This window comes from Asparagus officinalis, chromosome 5 (genome assembly GCF_001876935.1).
Source record: "Asparagus officinalis chromosome 5, Aspof.V1, whole genome shotgun sequence".
Classification (NCBI taxonomy): domain Eukaryota; kingdom Viridiplantae; phylum Streptophyta; class Magnoliopsida; order Asparagales; family Asparagaceae; genus Asparagus; species Asparagus officinalis.
This window is the reverse complement of record NC_033798.1, coordinates 87,552,880-87,569,072: the sequence shown is the minus strand read 5'-3', so window position 1 is coordinate 87,569,072 and position 16,193 is coordinate 87,552,880.

Here is a 16,193-nt window from a genome sequence, read left to right as displayed (position 1 = left end):
TCCCGATAAAGATGATTAATTCAAAATCAACTCAATGACACGAGCTAAGTTCAGAAACTTACATATCAATTTTAGTTCAAGACTTCAACAATGGTCAGATGATAAATGTAACACCAGAAGAACTTCATTTGTTCGACAAAATACTGAATAGACTGAAGGCTGAAAAAGTTAAGAATTGAAGCAATTCACAGATCCTTTTATGTGATCTCCTCAATGAAGTACTAAAGAGATTAAAGATAGGGCTTGTCTTATCCAAAGCATTCTAGACTTTTCTATAAAAGAATGAGTCTGAAATACTTTGGAGGGGGTATCTGTAGGCGTCAAAATTTGCCTATGAGTTCCCGTACGTACTCGAGACAAAATACAGACGATAAGTGTCATCATCCAAGTCAGAAAAGGATTATCTAGCCCTGTGAAAGCTAACCAATATACAAAGTGAGTCATTGGAGTGTACAAGTCAACTGAATGATGAAATACGCAATACAAGTTCGGAGAAGTCAGAAAGTGTCGAACACCTCAAAGTGGCCCGCAAAAAGAAGAGGCATTTAGACAATGCTATGATTTGAATCTAAAAACGTTCAAAACATAAAAGTTATAGGTCTCTTCATCAGCTTTCTAACATATCTTAGATTACCTCATTCTGAGATCGGACGATGGAGTTAGAGTCAAAATATCCAAGATCATTCAGGCAGTTTTACACCAGCCAGACACAATCTGTGTCTCAGAGAAAATAGAGATTTTGGCTATAATGTGGTTCTAAAGTTTTACACCAGCCAGACACAATCTGTGTCTCAGAGAAAATAGAGATTTTGGCTATAATGTGGTTCTAATATAAAGAATCTTAAAACATAAAAGTTTGTCTCAGAGAAAATAGAGATTTTGGCTATAATGTGGTTCTAATATAAAGAATCTTAAAACATAAAAGTTGTAGGTCTCTTTGTTATATTTCCAAAGCATCTTGAATAACCTCAATCGGAGGTCAGATGAAAGATTTAAGACTAAAATACCCAAGACAGTCTAAGATGTCTCGGACATGTGCGAGACAGTCGAAGTGACTCGCGCCCATGTCAGCTCCCGACGTGTTTTCTGATAATATTGACTTCTAGAACTCTTTGGGGTCATCCATAAATATGTGGGGTTATCTTTAAACATGTGGAAGTTGTTATACAACCGAAAACCCACCTAAACGGATAATAACGATTGTTCTTTGATCCTGTCCACAAACACGACATCTAAAGCCTATAAATACACCCCTAGCACCCTCATAAAATCAGATCTGAAGGGAACCACAAATTTCAGAGGAGCTAGGATGAAGATATGGAATTCTCGAGCCTCGGCGAAGCCCTACAGGATTGGAGATCTGAAGGGAGTCACGAATTTCAGAGGATTTAGGGTGAGGTTCTGACGAATTTGAGAGAGGCTAGCAGATTTTGGCGAACTCCGACATAAAGAAGGAGCGTTTCGAAGGATCTGAGGCACGTTCTCCCTTTCCTCCGGATTTAAGCTTAGTCTTAAATCTCGAGAAGAGTCGTGATCTCGCTTGGTCGGGATCATCGCTGTAGTGATTACTTCCTTCGTGAAGTTAAAGCTTTGATCAACTTAATCTGTCGACCAGATCTGATCCGTGGTGGTCCACGTATATTAACATCCCCAGCACAGGCAAAGATCCCACGCAAACAGAGACTAATAAATAGGATCTGTGTGTTGTTTGACAAAGTTATAATCTTTATTTTTTATTGTGTAAGGAGATCTTATAAAAAGATTAACTTTTCTATTTTGTGAACTTGTAATCGATAAACGATTGTAACAGGTTTAATGGCAATGAAGAAATTAACTTTTGACCCAAACAGCCCTTCATCATAATCATGGACCCCAATGTGACCTTCAAACGTGCATCCACCAAGGTCATCCTATAGCCTGCTGCCTCCAAAGCTCCAAGTAAAATGATGTTCATCTTCAATTGTGGAACGAACCTCACTTCATCCAACTCCCGAATCACCCCGTCACTCATCTTAATACGAATGGTGCCAATACCATCAATAGAGCATGCATGTCCATTACCCATGAGCACAACATCCTCTCTTTCTAACTTCTGAAAGCTGGAGAACCAATCCCTCCTAGGACAAACGTGGTAAGAAGCACCTGAATTCAACATCCACACTGTACAGTTGGCAACACAAACTGACGGTAGTACGGATAACGAATAGCCTGAATAATCTGAATCTAAATTGTTGTCACTAGTCTTGATAACATTCACCTCTGAAGCTTGTACAACTTTCCCCTTATTCTTCTCAGGTCGACCTAACTTTGGGCATCCAGCTTTCCAATGTTCATCCTCTTTACAAAAAGCACACTGATTCATATGAATCCCATGATGTGCGCCTCTAGACTGCGACCTCCTGCTTCGGTTTGAACTACGACCTTGAACTACTAATGCATCTCCCGATGCCTTCTCGGAGAACTCATCAACACTCTTCCTCAACTCATAATTCACCAACGCTGAGGTCACCTCCTTGTAACTAACACTAGTTCTTCCATTAATTATAGTGAGAACAAAGGTACCATAATAATCTTCGGGCAACGAACACAAAAGTAGCATCGCCTTGTCTTCATCCTCAACCATGATATCCACATTGGCCATGTCTGAAAGTAGCTTCGTAAAGTTGTTAACATGCTCTCTGATGGAAACTCCCCTCTTCATCTTGAACTGGTAAAATCTCTTCTTCAAGTGAAGCCGATTCTTAATGCTCTTAGTAAGATACTTTTCATTGAGTGTTTCCCACATCTTTTTCACCGACGTCTCATTCATCACATCATAAATAAGATCCGACGTCAAGCATGACCGAATAACTCCACACGCCCTACTATTTATCTTCTTCCAAACCTTATCTTCCATATCAGCAGGTTTCTTTTGCAACTCAAGAGTCTCTTCTAAATTTTGAGCGTCCAACGCATCCATCACCTGGCACCTCCACAAACCGAAATTGATCTTGCCATCAAACTTTGGAACATCGATCTTCATGTTATTGATGCTCAAACTATGTATTGTCTTCGTAAGAGACGACCCCGATATGCTTGTTTCACCTATATTGTAGATCTAACTCTTCAAATAAAAATCCAACAACGAATCCTTCGAACAAGCTCACAAGTCTAACTCGGAGCTCTGATACCACTTGTTGTGCACGGCGAAAGCGGTCGAATCACACATAAGCCAAACAAGAGAGATCACAACCAAAATACACAAGCACAATCACCAAATAACACAAGATATTTACATGGTTCGGCAATTGCCTACGTCCACGGGGAGAGGATGAGGAGATTCTACTAAATCAATGAGAGTACGAAGGGTTACAATCTCACAAAACTCACAAACTAACCCTCAACCAAAGCTCTCAACTTGCTCACAATATCTCCCTCTCTTAATACTCAAAAGTCTCTCTAACATCTGATTACAACTCTTCTCTCTTTTTATGATTGATTCTAATCTCCATATATATAGAAAAACTAAAACCAAAACAGACTAGGAATCCTAAAACCAAAAACAAAACAAATTAGGAATCCTAATAACCTCATGTTATCAAAATAGATTAGGAATCCTAATAACCTCATGTTATCAAAATAGATTAGGAATCCTAATAGATTAGGAATACTGCTATCCAACACTTCTCTCATGCTTGAACTCTAGAAAGAAAGACACATTATGTATATATCATTACTGACCAAAAAGTAAGTTATAATCATATTATACAGTACAATGCTAGCATTCCAAAAATCTCATACTATTTAGCATTTCTTCATGTTGAATTACTTCTTACAACTCCACATCTGAAAAATAAAAAAATCATTCATTCACCATCAATGTTGTCTTCCTTGTTATCATCTTTCTTTGTTATTACCCTTGAAGAACTAGTAGGACCCTATACATGAGTAGAAAATTAAGTTAGTTCCAATTCTCTTATTTGGATTAGTTTTAATTAAAAAAACACAAGGGAACAAAAAAGTAAGCTCTACTTTGAACAAAATGTTGTTAACTATATAACCGTAAACTAATAGTTTTTGAGCTAGATAGCTAGATGGCTTTTCATAGTTCTAAACTTTGGTACGGTTTGAAACAAACTCGACCTATGTCTAATGAGTTTCAAAAAATGGATGTGAAACGTACGACGTGCATGCAAAAATTTTGGGGATTAGTCACAAATGGATTTGGCTTAAAAGTAAAACTATTTTGTCTATATGATGTTGCTAAGTTTTCTTTTAGATAGGATAATTCATTATTGAGCTAGACTGCTAAACGGCTTTTTCATAGTTCTAAACTTTTAGATAGGATAATTTAAGAATAGACTAACAAAAAAAGACTTTCTATAAAGAGTGTTTAACTTACAAATGGTGGTATCCTCGATGACAGAATAGATGTAGAAAGCTATGAAGTGGAATATTGATCTTCCTACCGCATTTGCGTGTAGATCTTCGTGGTGACCTCTGTTGCAACTTTAACTACTAATTCTTGCAATCTCATCATGAACGCACCTTCAGTCTTAATCTATGAAGCATTAGAAGAGATGGGGGCCTCATAATCATGATAGCTAGTTCTAGTGGGTATTGATTGAAAGTTGACACTTCCACCAAAACCATATACACGCCCCTCTCTTGCACCACCTGAAGCTGACAACTATGCTTGTGAATCTAGCCCTAGTTGTGATAAAATATCATCCCTATACTCCTCCTGAATTCTTTGATCATGTGCTTCCTAGAAAAGTCATTAATGTGAATGAGCATATAAAAATATTTAAATTTACAAGTAATCAAATTTACAACTAATTAAAAAGGAGATACGTATGTATGAATTATTTTAGCGCCTCAAAGTCATTACATGCAGAAGTCAGAACAAGCATTAATATCACAATGAGAGCCTTTATTGACATCCTTCCTTAAAAGTTATTAGTCAAGGTATTGAACAAATTATAAGGAACAACTTCAGGTTGAGTAAGAACTTAAGGACATAGCAACATAGAAAAAGCACAATAATTCCTGACTTCATTAAATTCATTCTTGTTATATATAGATGTATCCAACAATAGCCATAAGAACTATGCAGAAAATAGGCTAGAAATAGAAGGCATAGTTTTATTAGGGCCAGTCATACTAGAATAACCTCAACTAATTAAAAAGGAGATACGTGTGTATGAATTATTTTAGCGCCTCAAAGTCATTACATGCAGAAGTCAGAACAAGCATTGAGATCACAGTGAGAGCCTTTATTGACATCATTCCTTAAAAGTTATTAGTCAAGATATCGAACAAATTATAAGGAACAACTTCAGGTTGAGTAAGAACTTAAGGACATAGCAACATAGAAAAAGCACAATAATTCCTGACTTCATTAAATTCATTCTTGTTATATAGATGTATCCAACAATAGCCATAAGAACTGTGTAGAAAATAGGCTAGAAATAGAAGCCATAGTTTTATTAGGGCCAGTCATACTAGAATAACCCCAACTAATTAAAAAGGAGATACATGTGTATGAATTATTTTAGCGCCCAAAGTCATTACATGCAGAAGTCTGAACAAGCATTGAGATCACAGTGAGAGCCTTTATTGCCATCCTTCCTTACAAGTTATTAGTCAAGGTATCGAACAAATTATAAGGAACAACTTCAGGTTGAGTAAGAACTTAAGGACATAGCAACATAGAAAAAGCACAATAATTCCTGACTTCATTAAATTCATTCTTGTTATATAAAGCACAATAATTCCTGACTTCATTAAATTCATTCTTGTTATATATAGATGTATCCGACAATAGCCATAAGAACTATGCAGAAAATAGGCTAGAAATAGAAGCCATAGTTTTATTAGGGTCAGTCATACTAGAATAACCCCAACTAATTAAAAAGGAGATACATGTGTATGAATTATTTTAGCACCTCAAAGTCATTACATGCAGAAGTCTGAACAAGCATTGAGATCACAGTGAGAGCCTTTATTGTCATCCTTCCTTACAAGTTATTAGTCAAGGTATCGAACAAATTATAAGGAACAACTTTAGGTTGAGTATAAGAACTTAAGGACATAGCAACATAGAAAAAGCACAATAATTCCTGACTTCATTAAATTCATTCTTGTTATATATAGATGTATCCAACAATAGCCATAAGAACTGTGCAGAAAATAGGCTAGAAATAGAAGCCATAGTTTTATTAGGGCCAGTCATACTAGAATAACCCCAACTAATTAAAAAGGAGATACGTGTGTATGAATTATTTTAGCGCCTCAAAGTCATTACATGCAGAAGTCAGAACAAGCATTAAGATCACAGTGAGAGCCTTTATTGTCATCCTTCCTTAAATGTTATTAGTCAAGGTATTGAACAAATTATAAGGAACAACTTCAGGTTGAGTAAGAACCTAAGGAAATAGCAACATAGAAAAAGCACAATAATTCTTAACTTCATTAAATTCATTCTTGTTATATATAGATGTATCCGACAATAGCATAAGAACTGTGCAAAAAATTGGTTAGAAATAGAAGCCATAGTTTTATTAGGGTCAGTCATACTAGAATAACCCCAATATGAGTGAATCAAGACAATCAAAGCATTCACAAATCCCTTTCCCCTACATCTTTAATTCTGAGCGGATTGCAAACTTGACCAATGAAATGAGAGGCGTAAGCTCATAAAACAGAAATACGAAACGCGCCCAGACACACACACCTACACACTAATATCTTTAAAACCATGATATTTGTATAATAGAAGAATTGCCGAAATATGCAATCCATCACAAAAGTATAGTGCTTTTAGTTTATTTTCAAATTATGAAAATAATGAAGTTATAGATGCAAAAAAATCAAATTAGTCCAAAAGAGATTCAAACTATGAATATAATGGAGAATAACAACAAATTAGAATGTAGGCAATTAATACAAAGTTGTACTGTCAATGTCAATATCATAAGGGTAAACGTCTAAAGAGTCTTAACATGCTAGTACTTAATTTTATGGTGCTTACACTAACAAATTTATCTCTTGGGTAAACAAAGGTATCCGTTTTCTTTGATTTTTGTGTCCTATCAAAAACCTTGTTCAATGTTGGATTTCTACCTAATTCAACGGCCCGCACAAAATTAAGCTAATAAATAAAAAGTATGATTTTAGACTCAATTTTTAATTTATCAGGACAATATTTTAACTACACTTACCATCCGCTTCTTGTGCACATTAACACTAATAGATCCACAGGTATGGTACACTTTATCTTCTTTTGATGAATTATGATTTTCAGAAGCCATTTCCCAATTCTTATCTGCTCATATATCACACAACTCGTCCCAATAGTCTTGCCTCATATAGTGCTCACTCCCCCTTTTACACTTGAATTTGTTCTTTCCTAGCTTCTTGGTGTCTTGCAATTGTAATTTAGGGAGCATGTTTGAATATCAAGTTTGAGCAATTGCATGGAGTACCTTTCTTGTAGTGATTGGAGCCTCTTCAAATGAAGGGCTACAGCATTTGGGTCACTAATTACTACTAACATCATCTTAAGAGGTGACCTGATCAAAGTACGCTTGCAACCTGTGTCCGAAAATATTGAGATGCTTCTCTTTCATAATAACTTCTTCAATATTGTTGGTTAGGATTAGGATTAAGGTTCAATTAACTCCTCTCGTTGGAGGTTTAGAGGAAGCCAAATTGCATATTACTAAAACCCAATTCATAGTGCCACAACTGAACACCAATAGAAATTCAATACTAATATGAAGGTAAACCATTAAAAGATTTTAGATAGTCAATCCACATACACATAATCATAGATGCATTCAAATACAAGTTCCGATGATCAAAAAGTTACGCTTTTGTTTTGAGAGAACAAAGAGAATACTGCTAATTTAACTCAAATCAAACGTTGAAATCAACAACAAAATTTTAGAAACTGTAATTAGTTGGTGAAAGATGAAAACTTTATTGAGAAATATAAACCATATATAGAGTAGACTTGGTGGGAAAAGAAGGTATTTTCCCTCCAAACAAAAATTCTCCAAGTGCATAATTGGAGTGATATTATCTTTCACATCTAGGCTTTGTTGTGTTGGAACGAGGATGTAAGCCTAGAGGGGTCTGGGTTGGGGATGGGGGGGACGATGAATAGGATTGTTGTAGTTTTTAAAAAATACTCAGAAAAACGTAAATATAATAAGCAGAAAATAAAAGGCAACCGACAAATAAACCCACAAAATTTTTATAGTGATTCAGATCAAAATCCTATGCCCACTCTTTTTTCTCGTGAATGGTCTTCCTCACTATAACCCGAGTTCACTTGAATTGCAACTCAATTCAGTAAGCTTCAAGGATTGCACCATAAAATCTACCTAAAATAAGTTGTCTAATCTAACTCTTCACAATAACCAGAATAAATCTAGCTCTAGCTAGCCAACACTCAATTACTCTAGCTTGAGTATGTTGTCAAACACACAAGTTCGAAATACAACCAACTTAAACAATTAAAACACAAAAAGAATAATTTTAGAACACTTTATCAAACCATTCTTCAAATCAATGAAGACGAATATCTATAAAAAAACAGTGTAGCAGTATAAGCGTAGGACACTCCATTTTGCTGAATCAAACTTGATAAAAAGTGTGTCAAGAAGAAGCTGAACGAGGCTCAGTTGATTTGATCAACTCTTTCTTTCAAAATCCTAGAAGAAAGATATCTCATTTTGTGTATTTGCTTCCTTAAACTTTATTATTTATTATGATCTCCAACTCCCCTTAAATAGATCTTGATATGATAGAAGATATATACCTAAATCTGAGTACAAATGGGAGATCAAATGGGTTGATGAACGGCTAAGATTAAATCTTGAAAACTGCCGAATTTCATCATAACCATTGACGGTGGATCACGGTCTTCAATGTCCCTTGATGATCATCAAAGGTTACACTGTAGTTATCGATGATGCTGATTCTAGTTTCTGAATTTCTTTAATTGTCTTATGTAACCATTGATGGTTCATATGACCATTGATGGGTCATCATAGATCATCGATGGTGTCAATTCTTGTTTCTATTTTTCTCCGATCGGCTCCTGTAACCATCAATGAGATGCTTGACCATCAAGGGTTAGTTCGATGGCTGAAATCAACATTTGTGTTGATTTTTGCATCATTTCAAACCACATCTTGCTCATACCTGTTTATACTTAAAATATATCATCTCACAAAATATATCAATCATAAATGGAAGTTTGTTATTATACAAATAAAATATATTGTACACACAATGTTCTAACATGCTCTCTTTTACATTTTTTCAGGGGAAAAAAGATTTTTGTCATCTATTGAATCGGAGATAATATATCATCCAAGGGGTATTTTGGGGTTTCCAAATATACGGGATTGCATCAACATAAGTTGGTGGGAACAAGGGGATAATTGTTTCATATTTACACTTTGTTTGAGAGCTCATTAAGGGAAGGGAAGGGAGGATAAATTTTCCCTTCCCTTCCCTTCTCCTTTCCTCCTCAATTTGGGTTGTTAGATCTTATGCTATGTTTGGGAGTTCACTAAGGGAAGAAAAGGAAAGATATGATGGGGAAAGGAAAGGTAAGGAAGAAAAGAGCAAGTATAAATTAGTGTAAATTTTCCTCAACTTCGCCTCCTCTACCATCCCAATAGAACTCTCAAATAATGTTAAATTCAAATTTCTCTTTCTTTCCCTTTCCTTCTCTACCCTCCATCCAAACAAGGTATTAAAGTCTAAGGCATTTTGGGTGGTTTGACCTATCAACCTGGGGTTGAAAACATAACTTACTTTTTCACAACGAGTGTGGAAGCAATTTTCCTAAACTTTATTTGTAAATAACTTGTTCGCAGACCAAAGTGGATACAATCTTTCCTTAACTAAGGGCAACAACAAAATTAGACATTTTAATGGAAAATTAAGTGATTTTATTAATTAAGAAACTGCATTACTACAATCAGCAAGAAGAAGATGCACAATTATCATCAGATGCTTCTTCTATCGATACAATCATATTACTTGTTGTTTGTTGGAAATTTGAAGTAAAAGAAATAATGAAAGAAAAATTTGACTTGTATTCCTCTCAAAATCAATTACAATTTGGATTCCGATTACAAAAGAGAGGAGAATGAATTTGATTCTCCCCTTTGTTTAATTCTGGGTTTTTCACGGTGGCGATGAGATGCCTCCCTCCTTGAAAATATGAGAGTCGTCAGGTTGTAACTCCCGATGTTGATTGTGAATGCTGTTGAATTGGGGCCTTCATTAGTTGTTGTGAAGGTCGTCAGATTGTAACCTTCTACGTGAAAGTCCTCAAATTGTAGCCTTCTGGAAGTCGTCAGATTATAACTTCCATCATCGGTGTTTGATGAGGGATTAACTATCTATTGTGATTTTTAGACAGCCTACAGAACCCCCTCCAAAGTTTTCGAAAGTTCGCGGTTGACTGGGACGAATTTTCGGAATACTTTGGATCTTAACTCTGATCTTAGAGCTGTTGATTCCTTGTCGTAAAGGAGTCGTTCTCTGCACTCGCTTCGAAGGCATCTTGGTTGAAGGGATTTGTCACATAGGGCCTGTGTGAAGGTATGTGCCATAATCCTGCTTCTGGAATGTGGGGGTGGACCCTGCATTTTGAACTTGAGATGCGGGTTTCACCGTTGCATGTTGAATTTGGAACACAGGTGTGACCTCGGCGTTTGGTTTTTTGCATCGCGGGTCAACATTTTGACTTAAGACATGGAAGTGGCTTCCGTGCATTTTTGACTAAGTCTTTGAGACTTGTCTTTGGCGCATCTGTTTTAAGTCTCGACTCACATCTATTAAGCTGATGGGCCTGCAAACGTGCGTAGGATTTTTGGCAAACCCTCAGCCATCAACGGATTTGATAAGCCTTTACCGATTACCGTTTGAGTCGGGCTAGCATGTGGATTGTCTAAGTCCGTTCCACATGTAACGTTGTGCTAAGAGGATGAATCCTCTTAGGCTTGATGCTATGATTTTGAATACATAGACTTTGTCATTTTGACGGGGAAAAGACTAACCGGCAACGCGTGTTAGGCGTAGACTTATCTCTATTTAGGGATCGAGATAAAGTCCCCCATGTGTGTGAGGTATGGATTTTGATGTCCTTTTCACGGTAAAAGACTAACCGGCAACGTGTGTTAGACATTGACTTATCCCTACTTAGGATTCAGGATAAAATTCCCCATGCCCAATGTTCTGACGAAGTCCAGTCTTGCAGACGGACTTCAGAATACAACTTGCTACGAAGAACAGGTCATAACTTTCAAACCGTACGTCGGAATTGGACGAATTACATATGAAAATCGGCTATCTCGACGAGACGGGGCCATCCGAACCAAGCTGAAGGCTTTGGTTCGCTTCCTCCGTTTTGCCAAATTCCTTACGGTTTAAGAGATATCTGCATTCTAATATGAAGAGACCGTCAATTTGTAGTCTCTTTTGCTAGAGCTTTGCACAGATCGTCCTCTTGTAATCTTCGTCTTGGCTCCTTGAAAATATGAGAGTCGTCAGATTGTAACTCCCGATGTTGATTGTGAATGCTGTTGAATTGGGGCCTTCATTAGTTGTTGTGAAGGTCGTCAGATTGTAACCTTCTACGTGAAAGTCCTCAAATTGTAGCCTTCTGGAAGTCGTCAGATTGTAACGGGATTAACTATCTATTGTGATTTTTAGACAGCCTACAGAACCCCCTCCAAAGTTTTCGAAAGTTCGCGGTTGACTGGGACGAATTTTCGGAATACTTTGGATCTCAATTCTGATCTTGGAGCTGTTGATTCCTTGTCACAAAGGAGTTGTTCTCTGTACTCGCTTCGAAAGCAGCTTGGTTGAACGGATTTTCCATGCAGGACCTGTGTGAAGGTATGTGCCATAATCCTGCTTCTGGAATGTGGGGGTGGACCCTGCATTTTGAACTTGAGATGCGGGTTTCACCCTTGCATGTTGAATTTGGAACACGGGTGTGACCTCGACGTTCGGTTTTTGCATCGCGGGTCTGATCTCAACGTTTTGGACTTAAGACATGGAAGTGGCTTCCGTGCATTTTTGACTAAGTCTTTGAGACTTGTCTTTGGCGCATCTGTTTTAAGTCTCGACTCACATCCATTAAGCTGATGGGCCTACAAACGTGCATAGGATTTTTGGCAAACCCTCAGCCATCAACGGATTTGATAAGCCTTTACCGACTACCGTTTGAGTCGGGCTAGCATGTGAATTATCTAGGTCCGTTCCACATGTAACGTTGTGCTAAGAGAATGAACTCTCTTAGTCTTGATGCTATGATTTTGAATACATAGACTTTGTCATTTTGACGGGAAAAGACTAACCGGCAACGCGTGTTAGGCGTAGACTTATCTCTATTTAGGGATCGAGATAAAGTCCCCCATGCGTGTGAGGCATGGATTTTGATGTCCTTTTCACGGTAAAAGACTAACCGGCAACGTGTGTTAGACATTGACTTATCCCTACTTAGGATTCAGGATAAAATTCCCCATGCGTGTAAGGCATGGATTTTGGCGTTATTAATAACGACCTGCTACGATATTGAATACGTAGGCTTTGCCATTATTACGGGAATAGGCTACCCGGCAGCATGTGTTAGATGCAGACTTATCTCTAATTAGGGATCGAGATAAAGTCCCCCATGCGTGAAGGCATGGATTTTTGGTGTCATTTCTTCCTGTGTAGCTTGAAACACCGAAAGAATTAACAAGTTCATTGGGGGGTTGACTGTTAGAGGTGTTATGTTAACATAACAGTATTTTATGGACCTATCGCTCTATTGAAGAGAGTCGATAAGTTGATTTGGTCGTCAGAGGTGTGGTGTTAACTTGACGAGTTTGTGGACCTATCGCTCCATTGAAGAGAGTCGATAAGCGGATTTTGTCAGAGGTGTAGTGTTAACGTGACAAGAAAGATATTGCTATGGAAGCAATTTTGAGAACTTATCGCTCAATTGGAGAGAGTCGATAAGTTGATTTGGTCGTCAGAGGTGTGGTGTTAACTTGACGAGTTTGTGGACCTATCGCTCTATTGAAGAGAGTCGATAAGTTGATTTGGTCGTCAGAGGTGTGGTGTTAACTTGACGAGTTTGTGGACCTATCGCTCCATTGAAGAGAGTCGATAAGCGGATTTTGTCAGAGGTGTAGTGTTAACGTGACAAGAAAGATATTGCTATGGAAGCAATTTTGAGAACTTATCGCTCAATTGGAGAGAGTCGATAAGTTGATTTGGTCGTCAGAGGTGTGGTGTTAACTTGACGAGTTTGTGGACCTATCGCTCTATTGAAGAGAGTCGATAAGTGGATTTTGTCAGAGGTGTAGTGTTAACGTGACAGGATTTGTGTTGCAATTGGAGCAACTTTGGGGACTTATCATCCTATTGACGAGGATTGATAAGTGGGTTTTGTCAGAGGTGTAGTGTTAACGTGACAGGATTTGTGTTGCAATTGGAGCAACTTTGGGGACTTATCATCCTATTGACGAGGATTGATAAGTGGGTTTTGTCAGAGGTGTATTGTTAACGTGACAAATTGGGAGTGATGCAAGTTGAATGCATACTCTGTGGGGATGATGATCGTCAGAAGTGTAATGTTAACTTGACGATGTGAAAGATTCGTTACTCTTAATCCAATGGATTCCAAATAACCAACCCCCAGTCTTGATTAAGGCTTAGCAGGGGAAGAAAAAGAGGTAAACAAGGCACATCACCTAGTGAGGCACTATCCATGAAGTCGGAATAGAGTCACCTCACCAGGTAGGCCATTATCTGATGAGTTTGACTATCAGAGGTAACTGTTAACGTGATAGTTATTGGACCCGCCATCCTACTGAAGATGATTGCCCCTTCTGACTGAGGAGATTAGACTTGGTCCGATTGTTCTGGAGAAGGTTGGGCTTGGTCCGATTGCTCAGGTTGATCCTGCCTACTTTGTTCTTCAGCTTTGATCCTGGCAATGATTTTTTGAGCCTGTTCGCCTTGAGAGATTAGTTGTCTCCAAGAACGGCATTCTGCAACTCCTATTCGGGCTAGGAGGTCGGTTTGCAAGTTGTGTCGACAGGTCTCTACTAAGGTAGATTGTGTCATACCTGACGAACAGCGCAAAGCCATATTTCGAAACCTTGTGACGAAGGCTTTGATGGACTCCCTCTTCTTCTGCTTAGTAGCAAGAAGGGTATGGATGGAGACTTCTGTATCCTCTTCAAAGAATCTTGACAGGAAGAGTCTCTCTAGATCCGCCCACTTTTGGATACAGCCCGCAGGCAGTTTCCTGAACCATTCAAAGGCAATTCCCTTGAGGGTGCTAATGAACAATCGAGCCAGTATGGCATCGTTTGATATTACATTTCCAGTCTGTGACTTGAAATGATAAATATGTTGGTTCGGTGATCCCGTGCCGTCAAAAGTTTGTAGCGTCGGGACTTCGAACTTTGGAGGATAAAGGGTTGCATCCCATTCGGCAGGATAGGGTCTGATAACTCCCTCATCTTAGAGCTCGCTTCTGTTAGCAAGGGCTTTGAGGCGGGCTTCCAATTCTTCCATTTTGGCAGACTGAAGATTCTGCTCGTTCTCAGTCTCTCTTCCTTCATCAGAGGAAGATTCCAGGTTGTGGGTTTCTTGGTCAGAAGCCGCATCATCAACCACTTTTCCCTTCCCTTTGCTTGTGTAAGGTTGGGATGAAGACGCTTTTCCTCTCCGAGAAGATTCTTGCCTAAGCGGCGAATCTGTCTCTTGAGATTTGGCCTTGTCTGCGACGATTTGAGTCAACATGGCCATGAGTTCATTGATGGCCTCCTGCTGAGATTTGAGCATGGCTTCCTGTTCATCAAGTCTCTTCGCGAGATCTTCATGGTTTCCCGTCATATAAGCGAAGCTCTTATGTTCAACAAAAGAGCTTGATGACTGGGACTCTGCAATGGCTGAGTGTTCGTCATCGGAATTAGTTCCTCTGGCTAAACTCTGATAGTTGATAGGAGGAATGGCTCCTGTTCGAGTCCGAGTACGTTGGTAGATTCCTTCAAACTCGTTAGTGATTTCTCTGACGCTTGGAGAATGATCTGTCTCTGACCCGTCGGAACTAAGGGTTGATGATCTCCCTCTACCAACCATGTTAGAAGTGACTCCAAGGTATTCAACCTCTAAAGTCTTCTTCCTGTGATGATGTCGTCGATTATTGAGCAAAACGACATTCGTCGGTCGGTTGAACATTGACAGCAATTCCCGCAAGTCAGAGACTTGGGATGAACCTCTCACAGAGCGTGAGGGTAGAGATGGAACCCCCTGTCCATTAAAGGATGAGACTGGCTCCTGGTGAACATGGATCTTGAGTTCACGTTAATCTTTTTGAACACGACGAATCGCATCGTGTTCTGAAGAAGAAACACAAGGGTCGTGTTCTGTTTTACTAACGCTAGACCGAAGTCTGCGTTTTGTTGATGAAACGCACCTTTGCCGGTTGCGTTTTTGTTGGTTAACGCAGTTTGTAAGTCTGCGTTTTGGATCTTGAACGCACTCCTGAGAGTTGCGTTTTGGTTCTGAAACGCACTCTTGAGAGTTGCGTTCTGCCAAATTCACGCAGTTTTGAAGGTTGCGTTTTGATTGCACAACGCACCACTGAAGGCTGCGTTTGTCATAAACTGAGCCCACTCCTTTAGAGGTGGGGCTGTTCGAGTAATCTCGGCGGCTAAAGGAGAGGGTTTCCTTTGGCATGGGAGCAACCTTTGGAGCTTTAGTTTCCTTGGCACCTCTCACAGAGCATGAGGGTAGAGATGGAACCCCCTGTCCGTTAAAGGATGGGACTGGTTCTTGGTAAACATGAATTTTAAATCCATGTTGATCATTTTGAACACGACGAATCACATCGTGTTCCAAAGAAGGAACACGAGGGTCGTGTTTAGCTTGATTAACGCAAGACCAAAGTCTGCGTTTTGCTAGTGAAACGCAGTCCTGCGATCTGCGTTCGGATTCAGAAACGCACTCCTGAGAGTTGCGTTCAGTTTGCGAAACGCACTCCTGAGAGTTGCATTCAGCCAGATCAACGCAGGTTTGATGTCTGCGTTTAACTTCGACAAATGACAGGCTTGAGATTGAATTTGAAAGATGCTAACGCTGGTTAGATATTGAGAAGGAGGAGAACAAAGCATTGACCA